Here is a 24,224-nt window from a genome sequence, read left to right as displayed (position 1 = left end):
TTCAACCCGTGCGCTAGCGCACGGCTAATTATTTAACAAAATGAGAAAACATTATAATATTTTTTGAAAAGAAAATACAAATGAAGCTTTGTAATGCCTTTCTCATAAATAATGAGAAGCTTGAACAACACATACTTGATCGTTCAATCTCCGAAAGTAGTGGAAATTCCATAACAACAACCATAATTATTATTTTGATTATTTCGGTCGGTATAAAAAGCCCTGCAAAAAGCAAGATATTATACCTTGTGGTCCAACTTGCTTGTGACAGTGTTGTACGTCAGAGAGGAATATAATACAATAATAAATCTTGGCATAGAAGTTTATATGTATGGCTTATATATCCGGACTGAATTTGACAAATTATCATGTGAGTACATATGCGTGCCATGGTCTGACGCCCCGGAACCGGTACCATGAGGATCCCAACGAACCCGCCGAAATCCGCACGATATCGATTCAGAGCCGCCCTCCGACACGACGTGCGCGACGAATCACACACGTGATGCCAGAGGAATTAACACGAGCGGTAACATTACAACAGGATTACAATAGGGCCCACAAGAAACAGATATATTACAACAACGACTCCAACGAGTCAAGATACAAATATACAATACAAAGATCCAAAATCATACAGAAGATCAAATACATCCGAGTACGGACAAGATACAAATTGGACTAAGAGTCCTGAAGATAACCAGTGGCGTCCATAACCCTGTCCACGCCAAGCCGGAAGGGTAACCTTGCTAACGTCGTCTTCATTGAACATATCTTCATACCTGCCTGGTTATATCCCGTAGAAGCAGCAATAAGTACGGGTTCGTACTTAACAAGACTTCAAGACGTATAAGCATTCGTCAACCAGTCGTCCTTTGTACTTGAGGCACGCAGGGGACTTAGAGGACGCAAGAGGAACGTCATAGGCAATATGGTGGGGTTAAGCGGCAACGCGCAAGCACTAAAAAAACCTATAGAGACACTCTACAACATTCGTCTAATCAGAGAAGGTGAGAGAGCGCATAATAACAGTTCAATACTCTGCAAAAATAACACAGCCGATGCTTTCCCCCTTCGCAAAGAGGTACTTACAAAGGCACCCACACGGTTGTCAAGTTTTAACCATTTATTATTGAAGTTGTGCTAACTTACTACACAAGTTATTATGATAGAAACAACAAGTGTAAGTTGTCTATGGTCGAGTCATACAGCTCCAAGTCGTCCATAACCGCGGACGCGGCTTATCGATAAGATTGTAACCCTGCAGGGGTGCCCAAATGTGCCCACACGCACGCTCAACCCACTTGCGACAGGTGGATATCACGACTCGCACTCTCCTTCACCACAACAATGTCCAGGAAGCCACCTAACTAAGTTAACCCGTTTCAGAGCCCGATCGGAACTCTGAGGCGGACCTAGCTGTTGCGAGAACGGCTAAGAGGATCAGAGCCCACTAGAGGATGACCTCTTAACAATACGTGTCGCACCTACGGACGTGCAAGAGACAACGGGGATACAAGGCACTCACGGCTTCCCCAAAAGTAACATCATATCATCTGACCATAAAGAAACAAGCTTGCACGCCCGAGAGAAACAAAGCATTCAAACTAATTGTGGCCACTGGACAAAGCTGTAGATTCCGGCAGTGGTCAAGGGGAGACCCGGTAAGCATACCCACGTGTGGTTAGAGCGCTCAGTCTCGAAACAGATAACAAGAACTCGGGGTCCTAAGATATTTAGGAAACACAAGTGAGCCATCATAAAACGATCAACTGACCCACCGATGCCTCCGCTAAACAAATGTCAACAACTAAAGTAACCATGATTCTTCCCAACATACAACCCGATAAGATAGCAGTAACGGTAACGAGATAAAACAGCACTAGCATGCACTACGACTCGCAAGGCAGACTCGATAACCAAACAATAGCCGTGGGAGGTGATGGTGGCAATATGGCTGCTTAAGGTAACAAGTGGAAAGGACACGTGACAAGAACGTAACTTAAGGATAGCATGAGGGAGAAGGAAAAATAAAATAGGTGAGCGACTCCTGCAGGGACAGGAGTATAGGGGAAATGCTTGCCTGTTAAAGCTTGCCGAGGAACATCCGGAGAACTTGTCGTATCTCACAACACCACTTCGTGATCCTATCCGGGAAGAAGCAAATGCTGGAACACACAACGCATGCAAGTCTTACTACTACGGATAAAGAAGATCCAGCATGTTCATGATGATATGCATGACATGGCATAGATGGTGCAATGCATCTTATCCAATTTAATCGGAGTCGGAACCCCGGACACACAAATTAGATTGGAGTTGCATTTTATATCGTCAAATTTAAGGTTGGATTAGCATGGTACAACATGGCAGGGGTGCGCTACTTCAAATTTAAATGGAACCGGGACAACATTTATATAGTATCCCACATATTCCATATGTTACAAATTAGGTGATAATGCAAACTGCCATGAAATTTTATGATGCATGGTACAACAGCAAGCATGGATGGCATATTCATGTCCTCATATTTTTCTGATCAATTTTCATATATAACACTTTTTATTTCGAGTTACCAAATAAAAGATATGATTTTTAGAAGATTTTGCAAAAGGATTAGAAGCAGATGGAGACACGGGCTGGACCTGCGATGACATGGGCCAGAGCTAGGCCTGCGTTGTCGACGGGAGCTTCCTGGACGCACGGGCAACGGGCCTCGTCGGAGAATCTGGGCTGAGGCCCAGATCTAGCAGATCTGGCAAAACAGAGCAAAAATGAGCTAGGCTTAAAATTGCCACAGGTGAGAATTGAACTCAGGATCTCCACGGGTTGTAAGGGAACGAACCGGTTAGAGCCGCTTGCTGATGTTGATACTAGGAAGACTCCGTATAAAAAGAAGTATATCTCTCCAGTGGATCTGAACCAAAAGAAGAAAAAGGAAGGATTTAATTGGCCAACGTGGGGATTTGATCCATGGATCTCATGGGTTATGATTCAACCTGCTTACCACTGGGCTGCTGGTTCAGATGGTGATGGTTCTGGGTCGCCCGACAAAAAGAAGCAGATAGAGGCGGAGCTCGAGCATGGCGGCCATGGCGGACGGCCCTGGTTGGAGAAGAACTCGACGGCTGCGAGCGAAACAGGACGAGAGCGAGGGCGTCGAGGGTGCGCCTGAACATGGGGAAGCTGGAGATGTGCTCGGTTTGGCCGGAGGAGGACAAGGGCGGCCGGAATCGGAGAAGAAACATGAAGTCCGGCGCGAAGAATCGGCGACCTTGCGCTCAACTCGGGGCCTCTCGGGACGATTCCGCGCACCAGGAGGTAGAGGACGACGAGGCGCATCCGCCGGTGCCCTCAGAACGGCGGGGGATGGTCTGTGGAGGCGGAGCCATGGTGAGGACGGTGGAGGCAGTGGGGGTTTTCTCTGTACGTGAAGAAAATGGACATGGAGGGTAGAGAGGATGGCGGCGCGAGGGAAAAGAGGAGGAAGGGAGGCTAGGGTTTCCTGGGCAGCTTAAAAGGGAGGGGAGGAGCAGGTGAGAGGCGCGGCGGTGGTGCGCTGGTGAGGACCACGATGGGTTCACGCTCCTCGCGTGCTCTCTGAGCTGGACAAGACGATGATAGAGGGGATAAGATTGAAGGGGTATGCGGGCTGAGAGGAGAGAAAGGGAGGTGGGCCGAGCTGGCTTGGGCCTGTTGGTGGAGGGAAAGAAAAATAAGGTGGGCTGGGGAGAGAAAAGATAGAGAGAGATTGGGCTGAGAGGGAGAGAGGGGGCCCAGGTGGGTTTTTCTGTTTTTATTAAATGAAAAGGAGGAGGAATAGGTTTTATTAAACCACATGAGAGGAAAAACACAAAGTAGTTTAGGGTTTATAAAATAATTTTTATTTGTTAAAAACATGGATGTGATGATGCAGGATGCATGATGATGCACAAAATAAAAACAATAAACAAATCTAATAGGGGTGCTACCCGGGGCCGTTACAATCGACACCACTAACAAGGGATCGCGCCCCGAGATCCCACGTCCAGGTACGGGGGAGAGAGGTGGAACTATCGGGTCTTCAGGTGACGTGTCGAACTCCTCGACACCACTAACAAGAAGTCTTGCTCCAGCTTGATCGGCGACACCACCAACAAGAAGTCGTTGTTCCAATGACGATGATGACTCCTGAGAAACAAAGGAAGGAATAACAGTCACACGGATCCACCAATTCAGGTAACAAGAGCGAATAATAAGAGTAGTCGGTATGGTGATCAGCCCATCCCGCACTCAAAGTATTACTCTGCACATGAACAGGAGAGTCGTGTAACAGCTCCCAGAATTATGATTGACGATATCGACAAGCATTGTCAGCGAAGATTCGACAGAGCCAAAGAACAAAGAATTGTAGAAAGATCAGAGAGGCATAGATGACATCGATAGAGAAGACGAAGGTTAGCCGCCGGTGATGTTCTTCTGTCAGAAAGGTCTTAAGAGATTGGTCCTAATAGGTTCAGGCAGAGATCGTCCAACCCACGTCAGAACCTAAGACTCGGAGAAGGAGATAAGAGAAGATTCAAAACTCGCATAGATAAGAGGAGAAAGAATATAGGTAAGGAGAAAAATCAGAACTAATCAGATCTATCCAACGAATTTGCGAAATTAGTTTTGACACTAGACACAACAACGTCCGTTTGCAAGGTTATCCTACAGGCTGGACTAGTGGGGTCCGTCAACCTGAAGCTCTGATACCAACTTGTGACGCCCCGAAACCGGTACCATGAGGATCCCAACGAACCCGCCGAAATCCGCACGATATCGATTCAGAGCCGCCCTCCGACACGACGTGCGCGACGAATCACACACGTGATGCCAGAGGAATTAACACGAGCGGTAACATTACAACAGGATTACAATAGGGCCCACAAGAAACGGATATATTACAACAACGACTCCAACGAGTCAAGATACAAATATACAATACAAAGATCCAAATCATACGGAAGATCAAATACATCCGAGTACGGACAAGATACAAATTGGACTAAGAGTCCCGAAGATAACCAGATGGCGTCCATAACCCCGCCTGAGCCAAGCCGGAAGGGTAACCTTGCTAACGTCGTCTTCATCGAACATATCTTCATACCTGCCCGGTTATATCCCGTAGAAGCGAGCAATAAGTACGGGTTCGTACTTAACAAGACTTCAAGACGTATAAGCATTCGTCAACCGATCGTCCTTTGTACTTGAGGCACGCAGGGGACTTAGAGGGCGCAAGAGGAACGTCATAGGCAATATGGTGGGGTTAAGCGGCAACGCGCAAGCACTAAAAAAACCTATAGAGACACTCTACAACATTCGTCTAATCAGAGAAGGTGAGAGAGCGCATAATAACAGTTCTATACTCTGCAAACATAACACAGCCGATGCTTTCCCCCTTCGCAAAGAGGTACTTACAAAGGCACCCACACGGTTGTCAAGTTTTAACCATTTATTATTGAAGTTGTGCTAACTTACTACACAAGATATGATCGAAACAACAAGTGTAAGTTGTCTATGGTCGAGTCATACAGCTCCAAGTCGTCCATAACCGCGGACGCGGCTTATCGATAAGATTGTAACCCTGCAGGGGTGCCCAAATGTTCCCACACGCACGCTCAACCCACTTTCGACAGGTGGATATCACGACTCGCACTCTCCTTCACCACAACAATGTCCAGGAAGCCACCTAACTAAGTTAACCCGTTTCAGAGCCCGATCGGAACTCTGAGGCGAACCTAGCTGTTGCGAGAACGGCTAAGAGGATCAGAGCCCACTAGAGGATGACCTCTTAACAATACGTGCCGCACCTACGGACGTGCAAGAGACAACGGGGATACAAGGCACTCACGGCTTCCCCAAAAGTAACATCATATCATCTGACCATAAAGAAACAAGCTTGCACGTCCGAGAGAAACAAAGCATTCAAACTAATTGTGGCCACTGGACAAAGCTGTAGATTCCGGCAGTGGTCAAGGGGAGACCCGGTAAGCATACCCACGTGTGGTTAGAGCGCTCAGTCTCGGAACAGATAACAAGAACTCAGGGTCCTAAGATATTTAGGAAACACAAGTGAGCCGTCATAAAACGATCAACTGACCCACCGATGCCTCCGCTAAACAAATGTCAACAACTAAAGTAACCATGATTCTTCCCAACATACAACCCGATAAGATAGCAGTAACGGTAACGAGATAAAACAGCACTAGCATGCACTACGACTCGCAAGGCAGACTCGATAACCAAACAATAGCCGTGGGAGGTGATGGTGGCAATATGGCTGCTTAAGGTAACAAGTGGAAAGGACACGTGACAAGAACGCAACTTAAGGATAGCATGAGGGAGAAGGCAAAATAAAATAGGTGAGCGACTCCTGCAGGGACAGGAGTATAGGGGAAATGCTTGCCTGTTAAAGCTTGCCGAGGAACATCCGGAGAACTTGTCGTATCTCACAACACCACTTCGTGATCCTATCCGGGAAGAAGCAAATGCTGAAACACACAACACATGCAAGTCTTACTACTACGGATAAAGAAGACCCAGCATGTTCATGATGATATGCATGACATGGCATAGATGGTGCAATGCATCTTATCCAATTTAATCGGAGTCAGAACCCCGGACACACAAATTAGATTGGAGTTGCATTTTCTATCGTCAAATTTAAGGGTGGATTAGCATGGTACAACATGGCAGGGGTGCGCTACTTCAAATTTAAATGGAACTGGGACAACATTTATCTAGTATCCCACATATTCCATATGTTACAAATTAGGTGATAATGCAAACTGCCACAAAATTTTATGATGCATGGTACAACAGCAAGCATGGATGGCATATTCATGTTCCTCATATTTTTCTGATCAATTTTCATATATAACACTTTTTATTTCGAGTTACCAAATAAAAGATATGATTTTTAGAAGATTTTGCAAAAGGATTAGAAGCAGATGGAGACACGGGCTGGACCTGCGATGACATGGGCCAGAGCTAGGCCTGCATTGGCGACGGGAGCTTCCTGGACGCACGGGCAACGGTCCTCGTCGGAGAATCTGGGCTGAGGCCCAGATCTAGCAGATCTGGCAAAACAGAGCAAAAATGAGCTAGGCTTAAAATTGCCACCGGTGAGAATTGAACTCAGGATCTCCACGGGCTGTAAGGGAACGAACCAGTTAGGCTGCTTGCTGATGTTGATACTAGGAAGACTCCGTATAAAAAGAAGTATCTCTCTCCACGGGATCTGAACCAAAAGAAGAAAAAGGAAGGATTTAAATGGCCAGCGTGGGGATTTGATCCAGGGATCTCATGGGTTATGATTCAACCTGCTTATCACTGGGCTGCTGGTTCGGATGGTGATGGTTCTTGGTCGCCCGACAACAAGAAGCAGGTGGAGGCGGAGCTCGAGCATCGTGGCCATGGCGAACGGCCCTGGTTGGAGAAGAACTCGACGGCTGCGAGCGAAAGAGGACGAGAGCGAGGGCGTCGAGGGTGCGCCTGAACATGGGGAAGCTGGAGGTGTGCTCGGTTTGGCCGGAGGAGGACGAGGGCGGCCGGAATCGGAGAAGAAACATGAAGTCCGGCGCGAAGAATCGGCGACCTTGCGCTCAACTCGGGGCCTCTCGGGACGATTCCGCGCACCAGGAGGTAGAGGACGACGAGGTGCATCCGCCGGTGCCCTCAGAACGGCGGGGGATGGTCTGTGGAGGCGGAGCCATGGTGAGGACGGTGGAGGCAGTGGGGGTTTTCTCTGTACGTGAAGAAAATGGACATGGAGGTTAGAGAGGATGGCGGCGCGAGGGAAAAGAGGAGGAAGGGAGGCTAGGGTTTCCTGGGCAGCTTAAAAGGGAGGGGAGGAGCAGGTGAGAGGCGCGGCGGTGGTGCGCTGGTGAGAGCATCTCCACTCGTCCCCCCGACGAGGCCCCCGGCGAGCGTTTTTTCCATCCGGACGGCGTAATTCGGCCCAGTCGCGCCCCCGGTTCCTCGTTTTCGTCCGGATTTGGGCCTAAATTCATCCGGCGATCCCACGCCACCCCGGCCCCCGGGGAGCTCTCGGGGACTCCGGACGAGTGAAAAGCGGGGAAGGGCCCGATCTGTCGGTGACTCGACGCACGAACCCCACCGCCACGTCGCTCAAAATCTCCCCCACCCCTCGTATCTCTCTCGCCGCCGACACCACCCCGCCGGCTTGTTGCCCAGATTCCGCCGCCCCTCCTTCCCCACCTGCCTATATTCCGCCGTGTTTGGATGACGGCCTATCTGGCTGCTCTTCCGTCGGCCTGTTTTCCGGCCTGCTTGCTCGTCGTCGCTCGCGGCTCGGGTTGCCTCGACCACGCCCGTCAGGTGTACGTTCGTCCATTTGCCTCGCCGGCCATGGACTCGGACGAAGAGGAGGAGCAGATGTTCGTCGAGCTTATGCAAGAAGAGATGGCAGCAGCCGCCCAAGACGACGAGCACATGATGATCCTTGGTTGCTTGGCAAGCATGTACGCCGGACCGGCAACTCGTCGACGTGGTGGGTCGGCACGAGGTCGCCGGAAGTGCAAGCCGAGACAGACGAATGGAGGGCTACCGCATGTTGTACGCCGACTACTTCGCCGACAATCCATTGCACGGTGAGAGTGTTTTCCGGCGTCGTTTCAGGATGAGCGAAAGCTATTTCTGCAAATTGTGTATGCCATCCGCCGGCTTGATCCCTACTTCGGATGCAAGGCGGATTGCACTTGGTTTGGTTGGATTTTCGTCAACTGCGAAGTGCATAGTGGCTATGAGGATGCTGGCGTATGGAGCTCCCGGTGATACTGCAGATGACTATCTTCGGATGGCGGAGTCCACCGCCCTTGATTGTTTCTACCGGTTCTGCGGGGCCGTCATAGCGGTGTTCGGGGACTATTACTTGAGATCACCCACTGTCGAAGACACTCGGAGGATCCTTGCAACAAATGAAGCTAGAGGTTTTCCGGGGATGCTTGGAAGCATTGACCGCATGCATTGGCAATGGAAGAACTGTCCGTTTGCGTGGCGGGGAATGTACAAGGGTCACAAAAAGGCTGCACTTGTGATACTTGAAGAAGTGGCTACCCATGATCTCTGGATTTGGCACTCTTTCTTTGGTATGCCCGGATCCAACAATGACATCAACGTCCTAAACTGCTCCCCGGTCTTTTCCAAGCTTGTTGAGGGTCATGCTCCCCCGGTGGACTATGTGATCAATGGTCGGCACTACAACAAAGGATACTACCTTGCAGACGGTATCTATCCAAAGTGGGCAACATTTGTGAAGACTATCTCGAACCCTAGCACCCCCAAACTTTGCGAGTTTGTCAAGAAACAAGAAGCTTGCCAAAAAGACGTCGAGCGAGCATTTGGTGTCCTCCAGCAGAGATTTGCTGTCGTCCGGTTCCCGCTATGACTTGGTCCAAAGATCAGATGTGGGAGGTGATGAACTACCGTGTGTGCCTACACAACATGATTATTGAAGATGAGCGAAAGCATCCGGTTCCTCCGGGCTGAGCAAGAAGCACCATATGAGAGAGAGGGTCCTCTTGCACAGCCCTAATCACCGAGTGCCTCCATCATGGGCCGCCTTCATTGCTATGCGCCAGGAGATTCGAGACTCTACAATGCATCGGCTGCCGCAAGATAATCTGGTGGAGCACATATGGAGGCTCCGAGGCAACGCCAACGCCGACGCCAACTAGTCTTGTCTTAATTTGTTTGAAAAATTCTGTGCTTCATTTGTTTCGAGCACTTGTTAAACATTGTACTGATTATCGCCGAATTTGTTTCAGCAATTTTCGTACTCTTGTTTGCCGAACTTGTTAAATTTTATGTTGAATTTGTTTGAAATATGTCAAATGGTCGAGGTTGGGGGTTTCCTGCCGGGGGGACGGCTGGAACTTCGGCGCTCCCCACGCCAAATCTTCATCCAATCCGGACGAAAATTTCGCCGGATTTGGGCGTGGGGAGCGCCAACGAGTGGGGATGCTCTGAGGACCACGATGGGTTCACGCTCCTCGCGTGCTCTCTGAGCTGGACAAGACGACGATAGAGGGGATAAGATTGAAGGGGTATGCGGGCTGAGAGGAGAGAAAGGGAGGTGGGCCGAGCTGGCTTGGGCCTGTTGGTGGAGGGAAAGAAAAAGAAGGTGGGCTGGGGAGAGAAAAGAGAGAGAGAGATTGGGCTGAGAGGGAGAGAGGGGGCCCAAGTGGGTTTTTCTGTTTTTATTAAATGAAAAGGAGGAGGGATAGGTTTTATTAAACCATATGAGAGGGAAAACACAAAGTAGTTTAGGGTTTATAAAATAATTTTTATTTGTTAAAAACATGGATGTGATGATGCAGAATGCATGATGATGCACAAAAGAAAAACAATAAACAAATCTAATAGGGGTGCTACTCGGGGCCATTACAATCGACACCACTAACAAGGGATCGCGCCCCGAGATCCCACGTCCAGGTACGGGGGAGAGAGGTGGAACTATCGGGTCTTCAGGTGACGTGTCGAACTCCTCGACACCACTAACAAGAAGTCTTGCTCCAGCTTGATCGGCGACACCACCAACAAGAAGTCGTTGTTCCGATGACGATGATGACTCCGGAGAAAGAAAGGAAGGAATAACAGTCACACTGATCCACCAATTCAGGTAACAAGAGCGAATAATAAGAGTAGTCGGTATGGTGATCAGCCCATCCCGCACTCAAAGTATTACTACGCACATGAACAGGGAGAGTCGTGTAACAGCTCCCAGAATTATGATTGACGATATCGACAAGCATTGTCAGCGAAGATTCGACGGAGCCAAAGAACAAAGAATTGTAGAAAGATCAGAGAGGCATAGATGACATCGATAGAGAAGACGAAGGTTAGCCGCCGGTGATGTTCTTCTGTCAGAAAGGTCTTAAGAGATCGATCCTAATAGGTTCAGGCAGAGATCGTCCAACCCACGTCGGAACCTAAGACTCGGAGAAGGAGATAAGAGAAGATTCAAAACTCGCATAGATAAGAGGAGAAAGAATATAGGTAAGGAGAAAAATCAGAACTAATCAGATCTATCCAACGAATTTCCGAAATTAGTTTTGACACTAGACACAACAACGTCCGTTTGCAAGGTTATCCTACAGGCTGGACTAGTGGGGTACCGTCAACCTGAAGCTCTGATACCAACTTGTGACGCCCCAAAACCGGTACCATGAGGATCCCAACGAACCCGCCGAAATCCGCACGATATCGATTCAGAGCCGCCCTCCGACACGACGTGCGGACGAATCACACACGTGATGCCAGAAGAAATAACACGAGCGGTAACATTACAACAGGATTATAATAGGGCCCACAAGAAACAGATATATTACAACAACGACTCCAACGAGTCAAGATACAAATATACAATACAAAGATCCAAATCATACAGAAGATCAAATACATCCGAGTACGGACAAGATACAAATTGGACTAAGAGTCCTGAAGATAATCAGTGGCGTCCATAACCCCGCCTGAGCCAAGCCGGAAGGGTAACCTTGCTAACGTCGTCTTCATCGAACATATCTTCATACATGCCCGGTTATATCCCGTAGAAGCAGCAATAAGTACGGGTTCGTACTTAACAAGACTTCAAGACGTATAAGCATTCGTCAACCAGTCGTCCTTTGTACTTGAGGCACGCAGGGGACTTAGAGGACGCAAGAGGAACGTCATAGGCAATATGGTGGGGTTAAGCGGCAACGCGCAAGCACTAAAAAACCTATAGAGACACTCTACAACATTCGTCTAATCAGAGAAGGTGAGAGAGCGCATAACTAACAGTTCTATACTCTGCAAACATAACACAGCCGATGCTTTTCCCCTTCGCAAAGAGGTACTTACAAAGGCACCCACACGGTTGTCAAGTTTTAACCATTTATTATTGAAGTTGTGCTAACTTACTACACAAGTTATTATGATCGAAACAACAAGTGTAAGTTGTCTATGGTCGAGTCATACAGCTCCAAGTCGTCCATAACCGCGGACGCGGCTTATCGATAAGATTGTAACCCTGCAGGGGTGCCCAAATGTGCCCACACGCACGCTCCCCATTTGCGACAGGTGGATATCACGACTCGCACTATCCTTCACCACAACAATGTCCAGGAAGCCACCTAACTAAGTTAACCCGTTTCAGAGCCCGATCGGAACTCTGAGGCGGACCTAGCTGTTGCGAGAACGGCTAAGAGGATCAGAGCCCACTAGAGGATGACCTCTTAACAATACGTGCCGCACCTACGGACGTGCAACAGACAACGGGGATACAAGGCACTCACGGCTTCCCCAAAAGTAACATCATATCATCTGACCATAAAGAAACAAGCTTGCACGCCCGAGAGAAACAAAGCATTCAAACTAATTGTGGCCACTGGACAAAGCTGTAGATTCCGGCAGTGGTCAAGGGGAGACCCGGTAAGCATACCCACGTGTGGTTAGAGCGGTCAGTCTCGGAACAGATAACAAGAACTCGGGGTCCTAAGATATTTAGGAAACACAAGTGAGCCATCATAAAACGATCAACTGACCCACCGATGCCTCCGCTAAACAAATGTCAACAACTAAAGTAACCATGATTCTTCCCAACATACAACCCGATAAGATAGCGATAACGGTAACGAGATAAAACAAGCACTAGCATGCACTACGACTCGCAAGGCAGACTTCGATAACCGATACGTCTCCAACGTATCGATAATTTCTTATGTTCCATGCTACTTTATTGATGATACCTACATGTTTTATGCACATTATATGTCATATTTATGCATTTTCCGGAACTAACCTATTAACAAGATGCCGAAGAGCCGATTGCTGTGTTTCCGCTGTTTTTGGTTTCGTAAATCCTAGTAAAGAAATATTCTCGGAATTGGACGAAACTTTCGCCCGTGGTCCTATTTTTGCACGAAGCTTCCAGAAGACCGAAGACCTAACGAAGTGGGGCCACGAGGCGGCCGGGAGGGAGGCCGGCGCGGCCCGGGCCCCGGCCGCGCCGACCTACCTCCTGGGCCCCTCGTGTGGCCCCCGCGTTGACCCTCCGCCTACTTAAAGCTTCCGTCGCGAAACCCCCGAGTACCGAGAGCCACGATACGGAAAACCTTACGGAGACGCCTCCGCCGCGAATCCCATCTCGGGGGATTCTGGAGATCGCCTCCCGGCACCCTGCCGGAGAGGGGATTCATCTCCCGAGAGGACTCTACACCGCCATGGTCGCCTCCGGAGTGATGAGTGAGTAGTTCACCCCTGGACCATGGGTCCATAGCAGTAGCTAGATGGTCGTCTTCTCCTTGTTGTGCTTCATTGTTGGATCTTGTGAGCTGCCTAACATGATCAAGATCATCTATCTGTAATACTATATGTTGTGTTTGTCGGGATCCGATGGATAGAGAGTACTATGATTATGGTGATTATCAATCTATTGTTCATGTGTTGTTTATGATCTTGCATGCTCTCCGTTACTAGTAGAGGCTCGGCCAAGTTTTTACTCTTAACTCCAAGAGGGAGTATTTATGCTCGATAGTGGGTTCATGCCTCCATTGAATCGGGACAGATGACAGAAAGTTCTAAGGTTGTGGATGTGCTGTTGCCACTAGGGATAAAACATTGATGCTATGTCTAAGGATGTAGTTGTTGATTACATTACGCACCATACTTAATGCAATTGTCTCGTTGCTTTGCAACTTAATACTCGGAGGGGGTTCGGATGATAACCCGAAGGTGGACTTTTTAGGCATAGATGCGGTTGGATGGCGGTCTATGTACTTTGTCGTAATGCCCTGATTAAATCTCACTATATTTATCATATCATGTATATGCATTGTTATGCCTTTCTCTATTTGTCAATTGCCCGACCGTAATTTGTTCACCCAACATGCTTTATCTTATGGGAGAGACACCTCTAGTGAACTGTGGACCCCGGTCCTATTCTTTACATAGCATTCAATCTACTGCAATTGTGTTTTACTGTTTTCTTTGCAAACATCTTCCACTCGATACGTTTAATCCTTTGTTACAGCAAGCCGGTGAGATTGACAACCTCACCTGTTTCGTTGGGGCAAAGTACTTGGGTTGTGTTGTGCAGGTTCCGCGTTGGCGCCGGAATCCCGGTGTTGCGCCGCATCACATTTCGCGACCATCAACCTTCAACGTGCTTCTTGGCTCCTACTGGTTCGATTAAACCTTGGTTTCATACCGAGGGAAAACTTGCCACCGTGCGCATCATACCTTCCTCTTGGGGTTCCCAACGGACGTGTACATCTACGCGCATCAAGCACTTTTTCTGGCGCCGTTGCCGGGGAGATCAAGACACGCTGCAAGGGGAGTCTCCACTTCTCAATCTCTTTACTTTGTTTTTGTCTTGCTTTATTTTATTTACTACTTTGTTTGCTGCATCTAAACAAAACACAAAAAAATTTAGTTGCTAGTTTTACTTTATTTACTGTCTTGCTCTCTATATCAAAAACACAAAAAAATTAGTTACTTGCATTTACTTTATCTAGTTTGTTTTATTTACTGTTGCTAAAATGGCCAACCATGAAAATACTAAATTGTGTGACTTCACAAATGCAAATAATAATGATTTCCTATGCACACCTATTGCTCCACCTGCTACTACAGCAGAATTCTTTGAAATTAAACCTGCTTTACTGAATTTGGTCATGAGAGAACAATTTTCTGGTGCTAGTTCTGATGATGCTGCTTGCCCATCTCGATAATTTTGTTGAACTTTGTGAAATGCAAAAGTATAAAGATGTAGATGGTGATATTATTAAATTAAAAGTGTTTCCTTTCTCATTAAGAGGAAGAGCTAAAGATTGGTTGCTATCTTTGCCTAAGAATAGTATTGATTCATGGACTAAATGCAAGGATGCTTTTATTGGTAGATATTATCCTCCCGCTAAAATTATATCTTTGAGAAGTAGCATAATGAATTTTAAACAATTAGATACTGAACATGTTGCTCAAGCATGGGAGAGAATGAAAACTTTGGTAAAGAATTGCCCAACCCATGGACTCGACTACTTGGATGATTATCCAAACCTTCTATGCAGGACTAAATTTTTCTTCGCGGAATTTATTGGATTCAGCTGCTGGAGGTACCTTTATGTCCATCACATTGGGGCGGCTACAAAACTTCTTGATGATATGATGATAAATTACTCCGAATGGCACACTGGAAAGAGCTCCACAAGGTAAGAAGGTAAATTCTGTTGAAGAAACCTCTTCCTTGAATGATAAGATTGATGTGATTATGTCTATGCTTGTGAATGGTAGATCTAATGTTGATCCTAATAATGTTCCTTTAGCTTCATTGGTTGCTCAAGAAGAAAATGTTGATGTGAATTTCATTAAAAATAATAATTTCAACAACAATGCTTATAGGAACAACTCTGGTAATAACTATAGGACATATCCTTCTGCTAATGGTAATGGTTATGGTAATTCTTATGGGAATTCTTACAATAATAATAGGAGTGTACCCTCTGGTCTTGAAGCCATGCTTAAAGAATTTATTAGTACACAAACTGCTTTTAACAAATCTGTTGAGGAAAAGCTTGATAAAATTGATACTATTGCTTCTAGAGTTGATAGACTTGCCTCTGATGTAAATCTTTTAAAATTGAAAGTTATGCCTAATAATGATATTGATAATAAGATTACTACTACAGCAAATGCCATCCAAGTTAGAATTAATGAGAATATAAGATTAATGGCTGAACTGCGTGCTAGGTGGGATAGAGAAGAAAATGAAAAACTAGCTAAAGAGAATAATGTAGCTAAAGTTTGGACTATTACCACCACTAGTAATGCTAATTCTTCACATGTTGCTGCACCTCCTACTATCAATGGTAAAATAATTGGTGTTGGCAATGTTTCTACTCCTAGTGCAAAGCGTACAAAACCGGCCTGAAATTGCTAAAACTGCTGAAACTGATTGTGATAAAACTGCTGAAATTTTTTCCAACCTTGGGAACAATGATCCCATTGCTGTAGCTCATAATGATTTAGATTTTGATGATTGCCACATCTCTGAAGTTATAAAGTTCTTACAAAAACTTGCTAAAAGTCCTAATGCTAGTGCTATAAATTTAGCCTTTACAAAACATATTACAAATGCTCTCATAAAAGCTAGAGAAGAGAAACTAAAACTTGAAACTTCTATTCCTAGAAAGTTAGAAGATGGTTGGGAGCCCATCATTAAAATGAAATTCAATGACTTTGAATGTAATGCTTTATGTGATCTTGGTGCAAGTATTTCGTTATGCCTAAAAAGATTTATGATATGCTTGACTTGCCACCATTGAAGAATTGTTATTTGGATGTTAATCTTGCCGATAATGTTAAAAAGAAACCTTTGGGGGGATTGATAATGTGCACATTACGGTTAACAATAACCTTGTCCCCGTTGATTTTGTTGTCTTGGATATCGAATGCAATGCATCTTGTCCAATTGTGTTGGGAAGACCTTTTCTTCGAACTGTTAGTGCTGTTATTGATATGAGGGAAGGTAATATTAAATATCAATTTCCTCTCAAGAAAGGTATGGAACACTTCCCTAGAAAGAGAATGAAGTTGCCTTTTGATTCTATTATTAGAACAAGCTATGATGTTGATTCTTCTACTCTCGATGTTACTTGATTTGCACTTTCTGCGCCTAGCTGAAAGGCGTTAAAGAAAAGCGCTTATGGGAGACAACCCATGTTTTTACCTACAGAAATTTTTTGTTTTGTTGAGTCTTGGAAGTTGTTTACTACTGTAGCAACCTCTCCTTATCATGTTTTTGTGCCAAGTAAAGTTTCTATGTCAAAGTTGATGTTATATTTGGGATTGCTGCGCAGAAACAGCATTGCTGTCTGTCACGAATCTGGGCACAATTCTCTGTAGAAAATTCGAAAAAATCTGCCAATTTACGAGCGTGATCCTCAGATATGTACGCAACTTTCATTAGTTTTGAGTTTTTCCATTTGAGCAAGTCTAGTGCCAGCTTTAAATTCGTCTTTACGGACTGTTCTGTTTTTGACAGATTCTGCCTTTTATTTCGCATTGCCTCTTTTGCTGTGTTGGATTTATTTCTTTGATCCACTAATGTTCAGTAGCATTATGCAATGTCCAGAAGTGAAAATAATGATTGTGTCACCTCTGAATGAGTGAATTATTAATGATGCACTAACCCTCTAATGAGTTTGCTTGAAGTTTGGTGTGAAGGAAGTTTTCAAGGGTCAAGAGAGGAGAATGATATACTATGATCAAGAGGAGTGAAAGCTCTAAGCTTGGGGACGCCCCGTGGTTCACCCCTGCATATTTTAAGAAGACTCAAGCGTCTAAGCTTGGGGATGCCCAAGGCATCCCCTTCTTCATCAACAACATCATCAGGTTCCTCCCACGAAACTATATTTTTATTCAATCACATCTTGTGTTCTTTACTTGGAGCGTCGGTTTGTTTTCGTTTTTGTTTTTGTTTGAATAAGATGGATCCTAGCATTCACTTTATGGGAGAGAGACACGCTCCGCTGTTGCATATGGACACATGTGTCCTTAGGCTTTACTCATAATGTTCAAGGCGAAGTTTCTTCTTCGTTAAATTGTTATATGGTTGGAATTGGAAAATGCTACATGTAGTAATTCTAAACTGTCTTGGATAATGTGATACTTGGTAATTGTTGTGCTCATGTTTAAGCTCTTGCATCATATGCTTTGCACCCATTAATGAAGAAATACATAGAGCTTGCTAAAATTTGATTTGCATATTTGGTTTCTCTAAGGTCTAGATAATATCTAGTATTGAGTTTTGAACAACAAGGAAGACAGTGTAGAGTCTTATAATGTTTACAATATGTCTTTTATGTGAGTTTTGCTGCACTTGTTCATCCTTGAGTTTGCTTCAAATAACCTTGCTAGCCTAAACCTTGTATCGAGAGGGAATACTTCTCATGCATCCAAAATCCTTGAGCCAACTACTATGCCATTTGTGTCCACCATACCTACCTACTACATGGTATTTCTCCGCCATTCCAAAGTAAATTGCTTGAGTGCTACCTTTAAAATTCCATCATTCACCTTTGCAATATATAGCTCATGGGACAAAATAGCCTTAAAAACTATCGTAGTATTGAATATGTACTTATGCACTTTATATTTTATTAAGTTGCTTGTTGCGCGATAACCATGCTTCGGGGAACGCCATCAACTATTGTTGAATATCATGTGAGTTGCTATGCATGTCCGTCTTGTCCGAAGGTCTATCATTTTAGTGGTTGGAGCATGCAAAATTGTTAGAGAAGAACATTGGGCCGCTAACTAAAGCCATGAACCATGGTGGAAGTTTCAGTTTTGGACATATATCCTCAATCTCATATGAGAACAATAATCATTGCTACATGCTTATGCATTTAAGAGGAGTCCATTATCTGTTGTCCATGTTGTCCCGGTATGGATGTCTAAGTTGAGAATAATCAAAAGCGAGAAATCCGAAATGCGAGCATTCTCCTTAGACCTTTGTACGAGCGGCATGGAGGTACCCCTTTGTGACACTTGGTTGAAACATGGCATGCAAAGATCCGGTAGTCCAAGTTAAGTAGGACGAGGTGCGGGCACTATGAGTATACTATGCATGAGGCTTGCAACTTGTAAGATATAATTTTCATAACTCATATGCTTTATTACTACCGTTGACAAAATTGTTTCATGTTTTCAAAATAAAAGCTCTAGCACAAATACAGCAATCGATGCTTTCCTCTTGAAGGACCATTCTTTTACTTTTATTGTTGAGTCAGTTTACCTATCTCCTTCCACCTTAAGAAGCAAACACTTGTGTGAAGCTGTGCATTGATTCCTACATATTTGCATATTGCACTTGTTATATTACTTTATGTTGACAATATCCATGAGATATACATGTTATAAGTTGAAAGCAACCGCTGAAACTTAATCTTCCTATGTGTTGCTTCAACACCTTTACTTTGATTTATTGCTTTATGAGTTAACTCTTATGCAAGACTTATTGATGCTTGTCTTGAAGTACTATTCATGAAAAGTCTTTGCTTTATGATTCAGCTTGTTTACTCATGTCATTACCTTTGCTTTGATCGCTGCATTCATTACATATGTTTACAAATAGTATGATCAAGATTATGATGGCATGTCACTTCGAAATTATCTTTGTTATCGTTTTACCCGCTCGGGACGAGCGAGAACTAAGCTTAGGGATGCTGATACGTCTCCAACGTATCGATAATTTCTTATGTTCCATGCTACTTTATTGATGATACCTACATGTTTTATGCACATTATATGCCATATTTATGCATTTTACGGAACTAACCTATTAACAAGATGCCGAAGAGCCGATTCTTGTTTTCTCGCTGTTTTTGGTTTCGAAATCCTAGTAAAGAAATATTCTCGGAATTGGACGAAACTTTCGCCCAGGGTCCTATTTTTGCACGAAGCTTCCAGAAGACCGAAGACCTAACGAAGTGGGGCCACGAGGCGGCCAGGAGGGAGGCCGGCGCGGCCCAGGCCCTGGCCGCGCCGACCTACCTCCTGGGCCCCTCGTGTGGCCCCCCGCGTTGACCCTCCGCCTACTTAAAGCTTCCGTCGCGAAACCCCCAGTACCGAGAGCCACGATACGGAAAACCTTACAGAGACGCCGCCGCCGCGAATCCCATCTCGGGGGATTCTGGAGATCGCCCCCGGCACCCTGCCGGAGAGGGGATTCATCTCCCGGAGGACTCTACACCGCCATGGTCGCCTCCGGAGTGATGAGTGAGTAGTTCACCCCTGGACCATGGGTCCATAGCAGTAGCTAGATGGTCGTCTTCTCCTTGTTGTGCTTCATTGTTGGATCTTGTGAGCTGCCTAACATGATCAAGATCATCTATCCGTAATACTATATGTTGTGTTTGTCGGGATCCGATGGATAGAGAGTACTATGATTATGGTGATTATCAATCTATTGTTCATGTGTTGTTTATGATCTTGCATGCTCTCCGTTACTAGTAGAGGCTCTGGCCAAGTTTTTACTCTTAACTCCAAGAGGGAGTATTTATGCTCGATAGTGGGTTCATGCCTCCATTGAATCCGGGACAGTGACGAAAGTTCTAAGGTTGTGGATGTCTGTTGCCACTAGGGATAAAACATTGATGCTATGTCTAAGGATGTAGTTGTTGATTACATTACGCACCATACTTAATGCAATTGTCCGTTGCTTTGCAACTTAATACTGGAGGGGTTCGGATGATAACTCGAAGGTGGACTTTTTAGGCATAGATGCAGTTGGATGGCGGTCTATGTACTTTGTCGTAATGCCCCGATTAAATCTCACTATATTTATCATATCATGTATATGCATTGTTATGCCTTTCTCTATTTGTCAATTGCCCGACTGTAATTTGTTCACCCAACATGCTTTATCTTATGGGAGAGACACCTCTAGTGAACTGTGGACCCCGGTCCTATTCTTTACATAGCATTCAATCTACTGCAATTGTGTTTTACTGTTTTCTTTGCAAACATCTTCCACTCGATACGTTTAATCCTTTGTTACAGCAAGCCGGTGAGATTGACAACCTCACTGTTTCGTTGGGGCAAAGTACTTGGGTTGTGTTGTGCAGGTTCCGCGTTGGCGCCGGAATCCCTGGTGTTGCGCCGCATCACATTTCGCGACCATCAACCTTCAACGTGCTTCTTGGCTCCTACTGGTTCGATTAAACCTTGGTTTCATACTGAGGGAAAACTTGCCACTGTGCGCATCATACCTTCCTCTTGGGGTTCCCAACGGACGTGTACATCTACGCGCATCAATAACCAAACAATAGCCGTGGGAGGTGATGGTGGAAATATGGCTGCTTAAGGTAACAAGTGGAAAGGACACGTGACAAGAACGCAACTTAAGGATAGCATGAGGGAGAAGGCAAAATAAAATAGGTGAGCGACTCCTGCAGGGACAGGAGTATAGGGGAAATGCTTGCCTGTTAAAGCTTGCCGAGGAACATCCGGAGAACTTGTCGTATCTCACAACACCACTTCGTGATCCTATCCGGGAAGAAGCAAATGCTGAAACACACAACGCATGCAAGTCTTACTACTACGGATAAAGAAGATCCAGCATGTTCATGATGATATGCATGACATGGCATAGATGGTGCAATGCATCTTATCCAATTTAATCGGAGTCAGAACCCCGGACACACAAATTAGATTGGAGTTGCATTTTCTATCGTCAAATTTAAGGGTGGATTAGCATGGTACAACATGGCAGGGGTGCGCTACTTCAAATTTAAATGGAACCGGGACAACATTTATATAGTATCCCACATATTCCATATGTTACATATTAGGTGATAATGCAAACTACCACGAAATTTTATGATGCATGGTACAACAGCAAGCATGGATGGCATATTCATGTTCCTCATATCTTTCTGATCAATTTTCATATATAACACTTTTTATTTCGAGTTACCAGATAAAAGATACTCCCTCCGTTTCAATCTATATTGCCTATAGATTTTCTGCACGGTAATTAGCGCAAGTCATTTTTTAACACAAAACCGCCTAACGAGTCCATCCACAATCTCAGAAATAGGAGAGAAATAAGGAAAGTTAAAATAGAATCTCGGAAACCTCTCTGTCGTTAAAGAAAATCCCCTGATTTTCTCCCGATCCCTCCATCCCGCGTATCCCCGCCATACTTTTTTCTTATATTATGAAACAAATGCAAAAAATCTATAGGCATTATAGATTGAAACGGAGGGAGTATGATTTTTAGAAGATTTTGCAAAAGGATTAGAAGCAGATGGAGACACGGGCTGGACCTGCGATGACATGGGCCAGAGCTAGGCCTGCGTTGGCGACGGGAGCTTCCTGGACGCACGGGCAACGGGCTGCGTCGGAGGGTCTGGGCTGAGGCCCATTCAGCATAAGATCTAGCAGATCCGGCAAAACAGAGAAAAAATGAGCTAGGCTTAAAATTGCCACCGGTGAGAATTGAACTCGGGATCTCCACGGGCTGTAAGGGAACGAACCGGTTAGGCTGCTTGCCGATGTTGATACTAGGAAGACTCCGTATAAAAAGAAGTATATCTCTCCAGTGGATCTGAACCAAAAGAAGAAAAAGGAAGGATTTAATTGGCCAACGTGGGGATTTGATCCGAGGATCTCATGGGTTATGATTCAACCCGCTTATCACTCGGGCTGCTGGTTCGGATGGTGATGGTTCTTGGTCGCCCGACAACAAGAAGCAGGTGGAGGCGGAGCTCGAGCATCGTGGCCATGGCGAACGGCCCTGGTTGGAGAAGAACTCGATGGCTGCGAGCGAAAGAGGACGAGAGCGAGGGTGTCGAGGGTGCGCTCGAACATGGGGAAGGCCGGAGGTGTGCTCGGTTTGGCCGGAGGAGGACGAGGGCGGCCAGAATCGGAGAAGAAACATGAAGTCCGGCGCGAAGAATCGGCGACCTTGCGCTCAACTCGGGGCCTCTCGGGACGATTCCGCGCACCAGGAGGTAGAGGACGACGAGGCGCATCCGCCGGTGCCCTCATAACGGCGGGGGATGGTCTGTGGAGGCGGAGCCATGGTGAGGACGGTGGAGGCAGTGGGGGTTTTCTCTGTACGTGAAGAAAATGGACATGGAGGGTAGAGAGGATGGCGGCGCGAGGGAAAAGAGGAGGAAGGGAGGCTAGGGTTTCCTGGGCAGCTTAAAAGGGAGGGGAGGAGCAGGTGAGAGGCGTGGCGGTTGTGCGCTGGTGAGGACCACGATGGGTTCACGCTCCTCGCGTGCTCTCTGAGCTGGACAAGACGACGATAGAGGGGATAAGATTGAAGGGGTATGCGGGCTGAGAGGAGAGAAAGGGAGGTGGGCCGAGCTGGCTTGGGCCTGTTGGTGGAGGGAAATAAAAAGAAGGTGGGCTGGGGAGAGAAAAGAGAGAGAGAGAGAGATTGGGCTGAGAGGGAGAGAGGGGGCCCAGGTGGGTTTTTCTGTTTTTATTAAATGAAAAGGAGGAGGAATAGGTTTTATTAAACCATATGAGAGGAAAAACACAAAGTAGTTTAGGGTTTATAAAATAATTTTTATTTGTTAAAAACATGGATGTGATGATGCAGGATGCATGATGATGCTCAAAAGAAAAACAATAAACAAATCTAATAGGGGTGCTACCCGGGGCCGTTACAATCGACACCACTAACAAGGGATCGCGCCCCGAGATCCCACGTCCAGGTACGGGGGAGAGAGGTGGAACTATCGGGTCTTCAGGTGACGTGTCGAACTCCTCGACACCATTAACAAGAAGTCTTGCTCCAGCTTGATCGGCGACACCACCAACAAGAAGTCGTTGTTCCAATGACGATGATGACTCCGGAGAAACAAAGGAAGGAATAACAGTCACACGGATCCACCAATACAGGTAACAAGATCGAATAATAAGAGTAGTCGGTATGGTGATCAGCCCATCCCGCACTCAAAGTATTACTCTGCACATGAACAGGAGAGTCATGTAACAGCTCCCAGAATTATGATTGACGATATCGACAAGCATTGTCAGCGAAGATTCGACGGAGCCAAAGAACAAAGAATTGTAGAAAGATCAGAGAGGCATAGATGACATCGATAGAGAAGACGAAGGTTAGCCGCCGGTGATGTTCTTCTGTCAGAAAGGTCTTAAGAGATCGGTCCTAATAGGTTCAGGCAGAGATCGTCCAACCCACGTTGGAACCTAAGACTCGGAGAAGGAGATAAGAGAAGATTCAAAACTCGCATAGATAAGAGGAGAAAGAATATAGGTAAGGAGAAAAATCAGAACTAATCAGATCTATCCAACGAATTTTTGAAATTAGTTTTGACACTAGACACAACAACGTCCGTTTGCAAGGTTATCCTACATGCTGGACTAGTGGGGTACCGTCAACCTGAAGCTCTGATACCAAGTTGTGACGCCCCGAAACCGGTACCATGAGGATCCCAACGAACCCGCCGAAATCCGCACGATATCGATTCAGAGCCGCCCTCCGACACGACGTGCGCGACGAATCACACACGTGATGCCAGAGGAATTAACACGAGCGGTAACATTACAACAGGATTACAATAGGGCCCACAAGAAACAGATATATTACAACAACGACTCCAACGAGTCAAGATACAAATATATAATACAAAGATCCAAATCATACAGAAGATCAAATACATCCG

The 24,224-nt window shown here is 45.8% G+C and overlaps 1 long non-coding RNA gene across 2 annotated transcripts; it reads right to left on the bottom strand.

The window, feature by feature from the left end:
* Positions 1-2,121: 2,121 nt before the first annotated feature.
* LOC124677071 lies at positions 2,122-21,931 on the bottom strand. 2 transcript variants are annotated; one of them, XR_006993939.1, is made up of 5 exons: positions 7,344-7,671; positions 7,191-7,261; positions 6,991-7,100; positions 2,646-2,755; positions 2,122-2,168 (listed from the first exon to the last, which is right to left on the bottom strand). It is a non-coding gene; the product is annotated as an uncharacterized LOC124677071 (long non-coding RNA). The 2 variants fall into 2 exon arrangements; XR_006993940.1 differs by lacking the exons at positions 7,191-7,261; positions 7,344-7,671 and adding an exon at positions 21,852-21,931.
* Positions 21,932-24,224: the final 2,293 nt, after the last annotated feature.

The sequence above is a fragment of the Lolium rigidum genome, chromosome 7, assembly GCF_022539505.1.
Source record: "Lolium rigidum isolate FL_2022 chromosome 7, APGP_CSIRO_Lrig_0.1, whole genome shotgun sequence".
In the NCBI taxonomy this organism is placed as follows: Eukaryota; Viridiplantae; Streptophyta; class Magnoliopsida; order Poales; family Poaceae; genus Lolium; species Lolium rigidum.
This window is presented reverse-complemented; position numbering and strand designations above follow the sequence as displayed.